This window comes from Mauremys mutica, chromosome 3 (genome assembly GCF_020497125.1).
Source record: "Mauremys mutica isolate MM-2020 ecotype Southern chromosome 3, ASM2049712v1, whole genome shotgun sequence".
Taxonomy (NCBI): Eukaryota; Metazoa; Chordata; order Testudines; family Geoemydidae; genus Mauremys; species Mauremys mutica.
Window position 1 is genome coordinate 205644124 of NC_059074.1, and position 16112 is coordinate 205660235.

The window sequence follows — 16112 nt, forward strand, 5'->3', positions numbered from 1 at the left end:
GCACCAAAGCAATAGCAAGCTCATAGAAAAGAAGATTGAAGACATCCTAGGGGCAAGCAGCATTGGAAACTATGAAATCACATTGCCTATTAGTCCAGATACTTCCTGCATGGTCAAAGAGCCATGCCACATCCTTAGTCTATCCACAAGCTGTAGACCAGGGCTCTGCCATTATATGTGCCTAGCCACATGGCCATGGAAAGTTTCTGAGCAATAGCTGGTAATTAGGGGTTCCTTCAATTGAAACTTTCTATAGCCCGAGACCTTGTCTACCCATACAAGTTACCCAAAAAAATTGATTAAACCAGTGGCTATGCTTTGCTATGTCATTATAAGCCTGCTATAAACCTGAGAGAAGGGTGTCAACAACAGGGAGTTGTATCGCTTTAACTGAATTGATTTAGAAAATGTTTTTAATTCAGATTGGTGCAACTTTTGTCTCTCTCTGCCAGCCAGAGAAGCCACAGAACCAATCTCACTCAGTTCCCATTGTGCAAGTCTAAATGTAAATGGCTTGTTAAATAGTTGTGCTGTTAGAGTTCAACTCAGGCAGAAAGGCTTCAGTTTTAATATTTTACTTTTTGTCTGTTTAATCAATTTTGAGAAATGATTTAGGCTGTCATGGGCCTTGCTGTAGGTGGTGGGCCTCAGTGAAACCACCGGTTTTGAGGCACACTCTTGTCCCACTTCATTCAAGCACAATAGAGCCTTTTCTGCCTTGGGAATGACAATGGCCACAAGGTCTTCTCCTACAAGCACTGGAAGATTTGCTCCCAAACCTGCTCCTGTACATGGCTTTAGGTATACATCAGCCTGGGAGGTTCCCCCCGAAAACGGATCCCCAGGCATTAATAGTGTGGTTGCTAAAATGTCCCTTGGTGCAGGAGCCTGATGCAAAAATCTGTGCCTGCTAAGGGTCAGCCTGTTGTAAAGCTGCCAAAACAAGTGCATCAGGCTTAGAGGATTTGGGTTCGTTGGATGGAAAGCACCTCTTACGGAGCCAGCAATTTCAAGAGGTTGTGTGGTAGGAAAAAGATGCTCTTACAAGGATCTTGTTGTTAGATGCAGCCAGACTCTGTGAGTTCAGATTCCCTGGAGCTTAGGGGTTCACAGAAAGGCCTCTTTGGATCCTGGCCCATCAGACTGGTCATCCACATCCTTCACTCCCTTCTCCCCCCTGCAATCCTCAGGAAGTCTTCGACAAAGAAAGTGAAAGCTCCTATTGGATATCCCTTGGCCTCCTCCAGCTGAGTACTCTGAATCAGTTGTTCTGGCTGATATGAGCCAGACTCTCTCTTTCTCAGAGGAGGAGAACTAGTGAGACAGACATTTCTATCCCATCCTCAGAAAAGGCTGTCTTAACCACTTCCACATTTCCTCCGAGGGACACCAGGACCTTCCAGGACATAGTGGGCAGATTGGCAATAGTGTGGGAGAGTCAGTCAGGGGATTTTCTCAGGAAGTCTTGTACGTTGTTTGTGGAGCTCCCAGAGAGAGAAATAAACCCCATTTATCAACAAGAGCCTGCTGGAACTGGCCAAAGAGAACATAAGAATATAAGAATGGCTCTGCTGGGTCAGACCAAAGGTCCATCTAGCCCAGTATCCTGTCTTCCGACAGTGGTCAATGCCAGGTGCCCCAGAGGTACTGAACAGGTAATCATCAAGTGATCTATCCCGTCGCTCATTCCCAGCTTCTGTCAGACAGAGGCTAGGGACACCATTCTTGCCCATGCTGGCTAATAGCCATTGATGGACCTATCCTCCATGCATTTATCTAGTTCTTTTTTGAACCCTGTTATGGTCTTGGCCTTCACAACATCCTCCAGCAAGGAGTTCCACAGATTGATTGTGTGCTATGTGAAGAAATACTTCCTTTTATTTGTTTTAAACCTGCTGCCTATTAATTTCATTTGGTGACCCCTAGTTCTTGTGTTATGAGAAGTAGTAAACAACACTTCCTTATCTACTTTCTCTACACCAGTCATGATTTTATAGACCTCTATCATATCCCCCCTTAGTTGTCTCTTTTCCATGCTGAAAACTCCCAGTCTTTTTAATCTCTCCTCATACGGAAGCCATTCCATACCCCTTATAATTTTTGTTGCCCTTTTCTGAACCTTTTCCAATTCCAATATATCTTTTTTTAAATGGGGTGACCACATCTGCACACAGTATTCAAGATGGGGGCATACCATTGATTTATATAGAGGATTTATATAGAGGATTACAGCCATGTTGCCTCAGTTTCTAGGAAACCAGATTTACTACACCAAGTCCCAAACATCAGCTTGCTTGTGGTCTTGGTTGCAAGTGAGAAAGTGAAAACTGGGGAAGTGGCATCTATCTATGGGGACAAGGAATCCAAAGTTGGATATGTTTGGCTGGAAACTCTCTCTCTCCACACCCCTGATCCTGGGAATCCTAAACTGCCAGGTTGTTGTGACCTACTAAACTTGTCCTTACGATCCAGAATGGCATTGTGAGCCCATTTCATTACAGAGGACAGAATGCCGTAGTTCTTTGAGAGAGATCTCAAATGATGTACCCAGCACAGCTGTCAGATTTTGGCTTTGTGGTGTCTTCCAGAAGAGCCTCTAAATTCCAGAATTCAGGTCGTTGCTGCAGTATAGTATCCTTGCTTTGACCCTCCATAGCTCAAGACAGGGAACCTACCGCCAGTGCTTAAGTCACTACATGGCATCAGTGAGCCGCGAGGGAATTAATTTGTGGTGTCATCAATGTCCTTATAGTCTAGGGAATCCAACTAAACCCCTGTAGGAGGCAGATGACATCCATTGCAATGAGACACATTTTCATAGGATAAAGGTAAAACGAGGCTGCAAACATCACCCCCACTGTCCTTGCATTGTATGCTGAATGAGTTCACACACAGGGCCATTTTCTGACTGTGACTAGTGATTTTGGGAGCCTTCATTTTTGGGGGCCCATCTCGAGTCACGTTCAAGTGCTCTGACTTTCGGAAAGTGTGGAACACCTTTAAAAACCAGGCCCTGAAGGTGTCTCAAGTTAAGTATCCCAAATCACTTTTGCAAATTGAAGGCCCCAGTGTTTCTCAGCTTGGTACATGGTTGCTAGGTCAGAGACATCTGAGGTACCTGTTAATTTTTACTTCTTCGAGTGATTGCTCATATCCATTCCAGTTAGGTGTGCGCGCGCCACATGCATGTTCATCGGAAGACTTTTACCCTAGCAACACTCGGTGGGTTGGCTGGGCGCTCCCTGGAGTGGCGCCACTATGGCACCGGATATATACCCCAGCCGACCCAGCCACCCCTCAGTTCCTTCTTACCGCCCGTGTCGGTCGTTGGAACAGTGGAACGCGGCTTAGCTGACCTCCACTTCCCTAGCTTACTCGTAGTTTCTCGTTCATTATTGTGTATATAGTTATAATTATTTTATATATATTTATTTGTTTAATAGTATAGTTAGTGTAGTAATAGAGGGGTTCGGGGATTAGCCCCTTCCCCGCACCCGGTGCCATAGCCCATGCCCAGCTCACTGGGTTTCAAACTGTGCTCGGCCTGCCACAGGCCGATGCCGACAGGAGATCCGCACGACTCCTGTTTGAAGTGCCTCGGGGAGTCGCACTTAACAGCTAAGTGCCCCATTTGCAGAGCTTTCAAGCCACGAACAAAAAAGGAGCAGGACGTAAGGCTTAAACAGCTCCTCATGGAGGCAGCTCTCACCCCTCCATCTTCGGCACCGAGCGCTGGTCAGTCGGAGACCAGAAGCACCTCCTCGGCATCGGACCATGCCGGTACGCCCAAGACCTCTCGGCACCGGACGTCGCCGGCACCGAAGTCGGCCCCACGGCGGTCCATCTCCCCGAGGGTGAGGAAAGCCAAGACTCCTGCCGCCTTGGCACCGCCCGCACCGCGGCCAGTGAGTGCGCCTAAGTTGGATCGCCCGGCGCCGACACCCGCCACGGCACTGACTAAGCCGGCACCACCGATTCCGGTCCCACAAGGGCTGTCGAGTCCGGCGCCTGTTACCTCCCCGGCGTGTGCCGCGGTACAGCTCACCATGCCATCTACGCCGGAGGTGTTCTCAGCGGCGAGAGACCTGATCGCCTTGACAGACCCGGCACTGCCTATACCTGCGGCACTGCCGGTGAGGGTAATTCAAACCGACCTTGGGCAAACCGACCTTGATTAGACCACCCTCTGTCAGCGCAGCGGACCGGCACCGCTCACGATCGCGGTCCCCCAGACGCTCCAAGTCCAGACGGCGCTCCCGCTCTCGACGCCGCTCGCAGTCCCGGCACCGTTCCGCTACACGGTACCGGTCAGACTCGTGGCACCGGTCGGTATCCCGCTACTCACGGCACTGCTCCAGATCTCGGCACTGCTCCCGGCATCGTGCCTCCCGAAGCCACTCATGAAGCCGGGATTCGAGATCTCGGTCGACCTCCTGGCGCCGTTCCGGTCGCAGGTCCCGATGTCACTCTCGGTACTGAGATGCTTCACGACACCGGTCCCTGGTACATAGGGGAGCCAGGTCCGTCAAGACTTCTGCCCAAGGTTTCTCTGCTCCTCCATGGCCATGTAGACATACGTCGGTGTCGTCCCATGCGGACAGCTACTATGCCCATGACCGTGATTCGGATGTGCCCGCCGGAGTTTTCCAAGAAGCCCGGCCTCAAGACCATGGACCTCAACAGTGGTCCTTTTGGACACCTTGGGCGTACCGCCCGCTCTGCTTCGTCAGAACACCGAGCACCAGAGGCCACAGTTAGCCGCCCCACTCCAACCGGGACGGAAGATCCGCTGGTCCACCCACCGGGTTCCCCGGTACCACTGGAGCAGGAACCGGTGCAAGAGCAAGAGGTCATACAGGACCGGCGTTTCATATAGGACCGGCGTCCCCGGCGTTTCATCCTCTTCCTCTCCTGATGAGGCAATGGCAGGGACCTCCTCCTCGGGGCCACCACCAATAGACCTAAGGGCCCATCAGGACCTCCTCAGGAGGATTGTGCTCAATATGAACCTCCAGGTAGAGGAGGTCCCGGAGGTCGAAGACCCAGTGGTCAGCATCCTGTCGGCAGATACCCCCACTAGAGTGGCTTTGCCCTTCATCAGGACCATCCAAGCCAATGCCGACACTTTATGGCAGTCCCCAGCCTCCATTCCCCCTACAGCAAAGGGGGTTGAGCGTAAATACATGGTACCCTCTCGGGGGTATGAATATCTCTATGTCCACCCTCCTCCCTAGTTGTCCAATCGGTCAATGAGAGGGAGCGCCATGGCCAACAAGCGCCAGCCCCGAAGTCCAAGGAGGCTGGATGAATGGACCTACTCGGCCGCAAGGTGTACTCGGCAGGCGCCCTACAGCTCCGGGTAGCAAACCAGCAGGCTCTACTGAGCCGATATAGTTACAACACCTGGGCGGAGGTGGGTAGATTCACAGAACTGCTCCCCCCGGACTCCCGCCAGGAATTCGCTGCTTTCCTAGAGGAAGGGAGGAAGGTAGCCAGAACCTCCCTCCAGGCCTCTCTAGATGTGGCCGACTCGGCAGCCAGAACTCTGGCCTCTGGGATCACCATGAGACGTATCTCATGGCTGCAGGTCTCCAACCTTCCGCCGGAGTTACAATATACTATCCAAGACTTACCCTTTGATGGTAAGGGTCTGTTCTCGGAAAAGACTGACCCCAGGCTACAAAGCTTAAAAGACAATAGGGTCATCATGCGTTCCTTGGGCATGCATACACCTGTGACCCAGCGCAGACCTTTCCATCCCCAAACTTACCGCCCGTACTTTGTGCCCAGACACAGGCAAGACTTTAGCAGACGGCGCGGGCGAGATGAGCGTAGACGTCAGTCAGGGCCCCAAGCGGGCCAAAACCACGGTCCCCCCAAACCACCAGCGGGACCAAAGTCTGCCTTTTGAAGGTATGACCGAGGACGACGTACCAGTTTCCGGACAGGATCCTTTTCCTCCCTTCTCCAACCACCTCTCCTACTTCCTCCCGGCGTGGTCCCAATTGACCTCAGACATCTGGGTCCTACGCACGGTGAAACAAGGATACCACCTCCAATTTGTTTCAACCCCACCTTCCCACACTCCATCCCAGTCCCTCTTCAGGGACCCCTCTCACGAGCAATTCCTCCTACTAGAGGTGCAGATGCTCCTCGCCATCGGAGCGATACAGGAGGTACCAAAAGAAGAAAGGGGCAAAGGTTTTTACTCGCGTTACTTTCTGATCCCCAAGTTAAAGGGAGGCCTCAGGCCTATCCTAGACCTGCGAGGCCTCAACAAGTTCATGATAAAGTTGAAGTTCCGCATGGTCTCCCTGGGGACCATTATCCCGTCCTTGGATCCTGGAGACTGGTATGCTGCCCTCGATATGAAGGATGCGTACTTTCACATCGCCATTTTTCCTCCGCACAGGAAGTACCTTCGCTTTGTGGCCAACCATCAACATTTCCAATTTACGGTCCTTCCCTTTGGCCTCTCCACAGCCCCAAGGGTGTTCACAAAGTGTATGGCCGTAGTCGCCGCACACCTCCGCCGATGGGGGATACACGTCTTCCCGTATCTGGATGACTGGCTCATCAGAGGGACCTCCCAGGCGCAAGTCATGCAGCACGTAGGCATTGTCAGGGACCTATTTACACGTTTAGGCCTGATGCTCAATACGGAGAAATCCACACTCGTCCCCACACAACGGCTAGACTCCATAGGAGCTACCCTGGACTCCACTCTAGCCAAGGCCTACCTGCCTCAGCCGCGATTCCAGGCAATGGCAGCAATCATCCGAGGTCTGCAGAACTTCCCCACGACCTCGGCTCGCACCTGTCTTGGTCTCCTAGGACACATGGCTGCCTGCACTCATGTGACCAAATATGCCAGGCTCCGCCTTCGACCCCTCCAAACGTGGCTCAATTCGGTGTATCGTCTGGGCAGGGACCCAATAGACACAATAGTCACCATTCCACCGAGCACCCTACGCTCCCTCGACTGGTGGCTAACTCCCTCCCTGGTATGTGCAGGGTTACCGTTCCATCCGCCACAACCCTCACTATCCCTGATGACAGACGCGTCATCTCTTGGATGGGGGGCTCACCTCGGACACCTTCGCACCTAGGGCCTTTGGTCATCGCAGGAACTGGCACTTCACATAAATGTCCGAGAACTGAGAGCGGTCTGCCTGGCGTGCCAGGTATTCCAGAAGCATCTGAACGGCCGTTGTGTCTCAGTGTTTACAAACACCACAATGGCCATGTATTATATAAACAAGCAGGGAGGGACTCGATCTTCCCCCCTCTGTCAGGAGACCATCCGACTCTGGGACTTCTGTATAGCCTACTCGATGGACCTGGTAGCGTCCTTTCTCCCAGGGGTTCGGAACACTCTGGCGGAGCGGCTGAGCAGATCCTTCCTGTGTCACGAATGGTCGATAAGACCAGACATTATTCATTCGATCTTCCAGAAGTGGGGCTTTCCCCACATAGACCTATTCGCATCTCGCGCGAACAGGAAATACCAAGTGTTCTGCTCCTTCCAGGGTCTTTCACCGGGGTCGATCTCGGACGCATTCCTCATGTCGTGGAAGCACCGGCTCCTCTATGCCTTCCCACCATTCCCGCTGGTTCACAGGGTCCTGTTAAAACTCCGCCAGGACAGAGCGCATCTAATCATGATCGCGCCAGCGTGGCCCAGACAGCACTGGTTCACCACACTGCTCAACCTCTCCATAGCCAGCCCAATTACCCTGCCACTCCACTCGGACCTCATAACACAGGACCACGGCAATCTCCGCCACCCGGACCTGCAGGCCCTCCACTTCATGGCGTGGCTCCTGCATGGCTAGACAAATCAGAGTTACGCTGCTCCGCTCTGGTACAGCATATACTCCTGAGTAGCAGAAAGCCTTCCACTCGGTCCACATATCTGGCCAAGTGGAAGCGTTTCTCCTGCTGGTGTGAGACGCAGAATGCTACTCCCTCGGAGGTCTCGATCCCCACTATCTTGGACTACCTCTGGTCCCTCAAGCAGCAGGGCCTGGCGATATCTTCTTTGCGGGTGCACTTGGCGGCCATCTCCATGTTCCATCCAGGAGAGAGTGGCCACTCCGTGTTTTCCCACCCCTTAGTTACTCGATTTCGCAAGGGCCTGGAGTGCCTCTACCCCCAAATACGCCACCCTACCCCTACCTGGGACCTCAACCTAGTCCTAAACAGATTTATGATTCCGCCATTCGAGCCATTGGCAACTTGCTCACTGCTATACTTGTCCTGGAAGACAGTTTTCCTACTATCCATTACATCGGCCAGACGGGTCTCTGAACTTCAAGCGCTTACGGTGGACCCACCGTATACTGTCTTTCACAAGGACAAGGTACAGTTGCGATCACATCCGGCGTTCCTCCCTAAGGTGGTGTCGGCCTTCCATACCAATCAGGACATCTTCCTTCCGGTCTTCTTCCCGAAGCCTCATTCATCCCCACGGGAGCAGCAGCTACACTCCTTAGATGTCCGTAGGGCGCTCGCTTTTTATATTGATCGGACAAAGCCCTTCCGAAAATCCCCCCAACTCTTCGTTGCAGTGGCTGACCGGATGAAAGGCCTGCCCGTCTCCTCACAGAGGATCTCCTCGTGGTTGACGGTGTGCATACGCACGTGCTATGACTTGGCTCATGTTCCCTCGGGCCATCTCACTGCACACTCTACCAGGGCTCAGGCTTCATCAGCCACCTTCCTGGCCCATGTACCAATCCAGGAAATGTGTCGCGCAGCTACCTGGTCATCGGTCCACACCTTTGCTTCGCACTATGCTCTGGTCCAACAATCTAGAGATGATGCAGCCTTTGGCTCGGCGGTTCTGCACTCTGCCACATCTCACTCCGACCCCACCGCCTAGGTAAGGCTTGGGAATCACCTAACTGGAATGGATATGAGCAATCACTCGAAGAAGAAAAGACGGTTACTCACCTTTGTAACTGTTGTTCTTCGAGATGTGTTGCTCATATCCATTCCAAACCCACCCTCCTTCCCCACTGTCGGAGTAGCCGGCAAGAAGGAACTGAGGGGTGGCTGGGTCGGTTGGGGTATATATCCGGTGCCATAGTGGTGCCACTCCAGGGGGCGCCCAGCCAACCCACCGAGTGTTGCTAGGGTAAAAGTCTTATGACGAACGTGCACGCGGCGCGCGCACACCTAACTGGAATGGATATGAGCAACACATCTCGAAGAACAACAGTTACAAAGGTGAGTAACCGTCTTTTTTGGCCACGTCTACACTACAAAAGTAAGTCAACATAACTTATGTTGGCATACAGCTGCTGCAGTAATTACATAGTTTGTGCGTGTCTACAATTTGCTCCTTGTAACGGTGGTGTGCGTCCTCACCAGGAGCGCTTGTATCGATTACACTGTCAGTGTGGGGCATATTGGGCTGACGTCTGAAAGCCAGTAAGCAGCATTGTATCTACACTGACACTGCGTCGCCGTAACTATGTCAACCTTGACTCTACTCCACTCATGGAGGTGGAGTTATTAAGTCCACATAGTGGGGCAGTTACGTTGGCAGGAACCAAATATAAGTGTAGACACTTCCATAGTTAGGAATGACATAGTATGTCGTCCTAACTCTGTAACGTAGAGCAGACCTCAGTTACTTGACTTGGGAATATACATTATTATACTAGATCACATAATTTGAGGCATTTTACAGATGTACAACACTGGCCCTGAGCCAAGGATCCTACAATCGAAATAGACAAAACAGTAAATAAATAAAACAACAACAAAGGAGTACAGGAAATAGTATCTATTCTATCTGCAGCCCGAGCACTGACTAATGGGAGGCCTGGGGAAATGTCCAGAGTCCAAATTCCTTAGCTGGAAGTCCAGAGAGACTGACAGGCTACTAGGATTATAACAGTGCCAGGCAATGTGCAGGCTCTCTATGGCATCAGACAGGAATAGTCTCCTATGGCTGTAATAATCTAGTTGCTATTAGACAGGCACTAGCCCTAATTGTTACAGTAATAGCTGAGGGATGTACACACAGCCTGAAGCCTGAGATCAATGCGTGCAGCAACTTCTGGGAATCCGTGTTTTGCTTTTGGTGCCATCCATCAATGAGAGGGACAGGCTGGAACTGTGCAAGGAAAGCCACCTCCTGTCTACAAACAAATCACTTAGCACATGACTTTGGATTCATCCAGTGAGTAGTGCCTCTCATAGAGCAGGCTTGACCATGCTACCTGATATGTTACAATACATGATTTTTGATGGTGTCCAAAGAGCAGACAAAGAGGTTGTTCATACTCGGTGCAAATGGTCACGTGCTTCTCCATTGTAGGAGATTATAGGTACTCTGTTCTGTCCATATCTATCTTTGACTCTGCAATGTATTGAACATATGGCCTAAAATGTAGCACTTAAAAAAAAACCAGGAGTATTAGTTGCAAGAACGTAAGAATGGCCATACTGGGGCAGACCAATGGTCCCTCTAGCTCAGTATCCTGTCTTCTGGTAGCGGCAAGTGCCGGATCTTTCAGAGGGAAAAACAGGGCAATTTATTTAGTGAGCCATCTGCTGTCGTCCAATCCCAGTTTCTCTGAGTCAGAGGATTAGGAACACCCAGAGCATGGGGTTGCATCCCTGATCATCCTAGCTAATAGCCATTGATGGACCTATCCAATTTTTTTTAACCTAGTTATACTTTTGACCTTCACAACATCTCCTGGCAATGAGTTCCACAAATTGACTCTGCACTGTGTGACGTGGTGCTTCTTTTTGCTGGTTTTCAACCTGCTGATTATTAATTTCATTGGGTGACCCCTGACTCTTGTGTTATATGAAGAGGTAACTAACATTTCCCTATTCATTTTCTCCACACCAGTCATGATTTTATGGACCGCTAACATAATCCCCCTTAGTTGCCTCTTTCTTAAACCGAAGAGTCCCAGTCTTTTTACTCTCTCCTCAGATGGAGCCTGATTTCCATGATAGGCTACATACCAAAGTTAGTAGTTCTGCAATTTCACATCAAATTTATTCTAAAACCACCTCTATTGACACCTCAAGCTGAGGAAGTTCCTCAGATCTGTCATCTAAAAAGAATGGGTCAGGTGTGGGAATCTCCCTCACATCTTCTACAGCGAAGACCGATGCAAAAAATTCATTTAGCTTCTCCGCTATAGCGGTGTCTTCCTTCAGTGCACCTGTAGTACCGCAGTGTCCAGTGGCCCCACTGAGCGTTTGGCAGGTTTCCTGCTTCTGAAGTAATTTTTGCTGTTAGTTTTTGTCTCTTTTGCAAGTTTCTCTTCAAATTCTTTTTTGACCAGCCCTATTATACTTATAGGCAAGGAGCTTTGGTATCCTGCAAATGCGATTCAGATGCCCCCACTGAAATGTGGATGCAATGTTAGTGGCAGGTTGAAAGGTGTGATATGTTTATGACAATGCATGCTCCACACAGTATGCTCTTAAATTCAGCATTCCTTTAATGGATGACAACCTACTTAAGCAAGGAGTGGTAGTATCGGAGAGTATCTCAGCTACAAGAGCGTAATGCTGCAAACACAGCACTCTAGATTACTTTGCTTGCATGAGGCTACATTTTCTTGTTTTGCTGATATTCCTAGAGCTTGTGTTCACTTACTATGACCCACACAACACACAGGGTTTCCAACTTTCTGACTGCACAAAACCGAACACCCCTCGCCCCGCCACTTTCCTGAGGCCTTGCCCCTGCTCACTCTGCCCCACCCTCACTGGGCTGGGGTGCAGGAGGGGGTGAGGGCTCCAGCTGGGGGTGCAGGCTCTGGGGTGGGGCTGGGGATGAGGGGCTGCAGGGACATGTTGCTGCTTCTGGGAGCTGGGCAGAGCCATGGCAGGCAGGGAGCTTGCCTTAGCCCCACTGACCGGACTTAACGGCCCAGTCAGCAGTGCTGACTGGAACCACCAGGCTCCCTTTTTGACCGGGCATTCTGGTCAAAAACTGGACACTTGGCAACCCTAACACATGCCCCTAGAAAGTGCTTTTCTTGTCTCCATGCTTCTATTGCCACATTGTGATCAGCCTCAGGTAGCATTTTGGGGGCATGATCTGTTGCATCCGGAAAATTGCATATTCAAGCCATAAATGTTTTCTTCTGGCATGTATAAATGGTGAGCAGATGGGCCTGAGGGTGAGTGTTGACATGCATCTTCTTGTTTTATGATTTGTACATAGTGTTGTTTGGTTATTGAGGTTTCTATGTAACCTATCAGTAACTGCCTTTCCTTGTTGTTAGGTGCACGTGCCCATGGTGATAAGCCAATCTGGTCTAGTGAGAATGCACACCAGGATGCTATTTAGGCACATATCCACTGATAAAGTACAGTCTTCTGCAGTATCCCCTCTCTCAGGTAATATGTACGGGTTTAAAAAACAAACAAACCAAGGGTGGGATTTTCAGAAATGCTCAGTGTTGTCCTAACTTTGCTTCCACTGCAGTCAAATGGGACCAATAAATTATATTTATACCCACTTTAAGGCCCTGTTAGTGTGCCAGAACAGTGTAAAGGGGCCTTAGGGTAACTGAGAATTAAGAGTCAAGTGTTTTACTATAGATTTTACAGTATAATATAAATTGTATTTCATTACTTGGACTATCACTGTGGTTTTCTTAAGGCTAGTTTTGGTAAAGTAACAGCACGTTTGGACTTGCTGCATATAGCGCATTTCATCCAAGCATCTCAAACCTACACAGACACACACACACACAAAGTCAGGTTACAGTTTTAAATAATTTTAATGAAACTTAGTTCACTGTAAAACTCACATAACAAAGATTTCAGATTTGCATCATAAAAACTTTTTACATGTTAACCAGAAAGTTGGGCACTTCAAGCATGGGTTTTCATCTTACAAATATTATAATACAGGTAAATGCACCAAAAGAGGACATTATAGCACCTGCTTTTTATAACTGAACAGATGATCTTATGCAGCCTAAGATATGTATAGACATCCCAATGTGACTGTACTTCTGGATTCTGATTTTTCCATTATTGCTCAGCAGTACAGCCAAGTCAAGACTAAAGCTATGCAGAACGGAGTTCCACATCTCCCATGTAACCCTACTGCAGAATACCGCACTCTCATAATCAATACATTGTGCCTAGTGACATGTCAGCTGAGGTAAGGTAACATTGGAAAAGTTTTCAGAATGCACCCTTCAGTTATGAAACTTCACTTTAAATGATTTTTTTTTTAAACAGTAAGTGCCCACTCTCCAGGGTCACACACCTTTGCCTAACATGACTTTTAGAAAAGGATCAGTTACTATTTCTAGAAATGAGAACTACTTTGAAGCTAGCATAGTCTAGTATAAACAAACACATATTCAATCTTTTTCACAATGCCCTGGGAAGTTCAGTGGATTAGTGCAAAGTGTTAATTTTACATCACCTTTCCTCTTAGATTAGAAAGTTGACTTTTTTCCTTAATCTACACATAAAATTATTTCAAAGCAAAAGCAAAGGTTCACTCCTATCTCTGAATTGCCTGGCTTTTGTCAGTTTAAAGCTGAAAGTCCACTAGAAGTTTGGACCACTATAGTAACTGCTGACGTATCTGCTGTAATACCAAGGCATGGCAGAGTAGGTTAACGGCATACATCAGTGACAGTTCAGACGGTGTTGGGTTAAGCCAGCATTTTACTGCTCTTTTCTATAGTTTTTCATATGTAAATTAAATATTAGTTCAAAAGGAAAAAAATCTCAAAATGCCTGACACCTCCATCTGGTGGGTACTTAGATTCTTTTTAACTATGCTATTTACTTGGCAGACCTAAGAGGTTTGGTCTATTGTATATATTTCTATTTAGGGACATTTATGCTATTATCAGAATTGTTAATCATATAGGCCCTGATTCAGAAAACACAAATGTTCAAGACAAGTGCACAGTGAAGTGCTTATGTTCACCCTCACTCCGGGAAACATTTAAAGCACAAGTAGCTCCACTGACTTCAATGGAACCTCACATGTTAGTAGGTGCAAAGCGCCTCATCCAAAGCCCATTCAAGTCTATGGAAAGACTCTGCATCCACTGAATGGGCTTTCGCTCAGGCCCTCTGTCTGGCAGCAAGTGTTTGTAGGATCAGGCCTGTAATCACTCAGTGCTGATCTTCGCTATCTGGGTGATCGTTTAAACAATAAGGATCATGATGTGGGTCATTTCTCAGGGAGTGATGTAAATGGGAGAAGTTAATGACCTGAAGCACAGTTAAGAGACCCTAGATGATCATTAATCCTGAGCATTAAACTTATTGCTATTTTGCATGCTGAAAAAGAAAAGAAAAATCTCATGGGTGGAGAGACTTGTTATGGGTCAAATAATGATACAGTTTAAATTGGAACATACAATTAATGCCCTGTAAATTAGCCAGCACTGCATTCACATTACAGTACTGTTCATCTTACAGAATTAGCTACTGCTCACCTCTGTGTAAGTGTACTAGCTCAGGCATACGGCAATGTGGACTAGTATCTGAAACCATTCGTGAGCTGTTCCTGTCTTTTGACTACTCAAATGGATTAGTTAAGAACGGCCATAGTGGGTCAGACCAATGGTCCATCTAGCCTGGTATCCTGTCTGCGGCTGGTGCAAAATGCGTCAGAGGGAATGAACAGAAAAGGGAAATTTTGAGTTCTCCATCCCCTGTTGTCAAGTCCCAGCTTCTGGCAGTCAGAGGTTTAGGGTCACCCAGAGCATGAGGTTGTGTCCCTGATCTTGGCTAATAGCCATTGATGGACCTATCCTCCAGAAACTTATCTAATTCTTTTTTTAACCCAATTCTAATTTTGGCCTTCACAACATTCCCTGGCAATGAGTTCCAGGTTGACTGGACATTATGTGAAGAAGTACTTCCTTATGTTTGTTTTAAAACTGCGGCCTATTAATTTAATTGGGTGACCCCTGGTTCTTGTGTTTTGTGAAGGAGTAAACAACACTTCCTTAATCACTTTCTCCATATTATTCATAATTTTATAAACCTCTACCATATTCCCCCTCAGTTGTTTCTTTTCTAAGCTGAATAGTCCCAGTCTTTTTAATCTCTCCTCATATGGAAACTTTTCCGTACACCTAATCATTTTTGTTGCCCTTCGCTGTACTTTTTCCAATTCTTATGTATCTAATACCCTGTATTAACATTAACCCACCCAAATGTAAACATCAAAGATATTTTGGAGCCATAGAAGAGCAAGATACTCCTGAATGAATGGCAGGCTACAACTTCCTGATAATAGGCATGTTTCTGATGGGAACCTTGACATACACCAATACAGTAGTAACAATGTTAAGACCTTGATCCTGCAAACACTTAATAGGTGCTAACTTTTGACTTAAAGGGGATTACTCACTTGTGTAAAGCTAAACAGGTGTGCAAGTGTTTGCAGGGTTGGGGGTCTCTCTCTTTTGATCACCTAAATCTCATGCATGTTACATGCATATAGGGAAGGGAAAGGAAAGATTTTCAAAAGCACAAAGAGGACTCAGATGCCCAAATTCCATTGAGGAGGTAGTTCACTAACTGCCCTTTGAAAATTTCCCTCAACACGTATCAAATTATTTTGACAAAATAAGGTCCCTGTCCTGCAAACACTCGTGTGAGAGTAGCCCCACTGAACTCAGTGGCACTACTCAGGTGTATAGTCACTCACTTGTGAAAAAAGTGTGCACAGCATCTGGGCCTTCATCTCCATCAGTGCTGGAGAAAACAAACGTTTTACACAGTCTCTCGATTCTGTAGTATATTTCAAATATTTTAAACCTTTTCTGATTGTCCTTAGAAACTGGGCTCTGGTAGAGTTGACTCAGCTTGCCAGCCCTTGTCTGTAAGAAGAGCTGATTCCCAATTGCTTACAAGGCAGCAAATAATCATAAAACTATTATTTCCTAAGACAGACTTCAAAGGTGGGGGCCTGAAGTTAGTCATCTATATCCATATTTAGTACCCAAAATCAGTGGCCCGATTTTCAGAGGCTCTTATTGACTTCAATGGGAGCTTCTGGCTGGCAGAACTTTTCAAAATCTCATCACGCATTTAGGAGCCTAACTTTAGGCCTCCATTTTTAAAAAATCTTGGCC

The 16112-nt window shown here is 48.0% G+C and overlaps 1 protein-coding gene across 2 annotated transcripts in view; it reads left to right on the plus strand.

Moving 5' to 3' along the window:
• The window catches only part of INSM1 (INSM transcriptional repressor 1), a 53429-nt gene that overhangs the window by 11847 nt on the left and 25470 nt on the right, over nt 1–16112 (plus strand). For both annotated transcript variants that reach the window (XR_006578321.1, XR_006578322.1), the window contains exon 2: nt 12270–12384. The gene's annotated coding sequence lies outside the window, so the exon portion shown is untranslated. The remainder of the gene's footprint in view (nt 1–12269; nt 12385–16112) is intronic.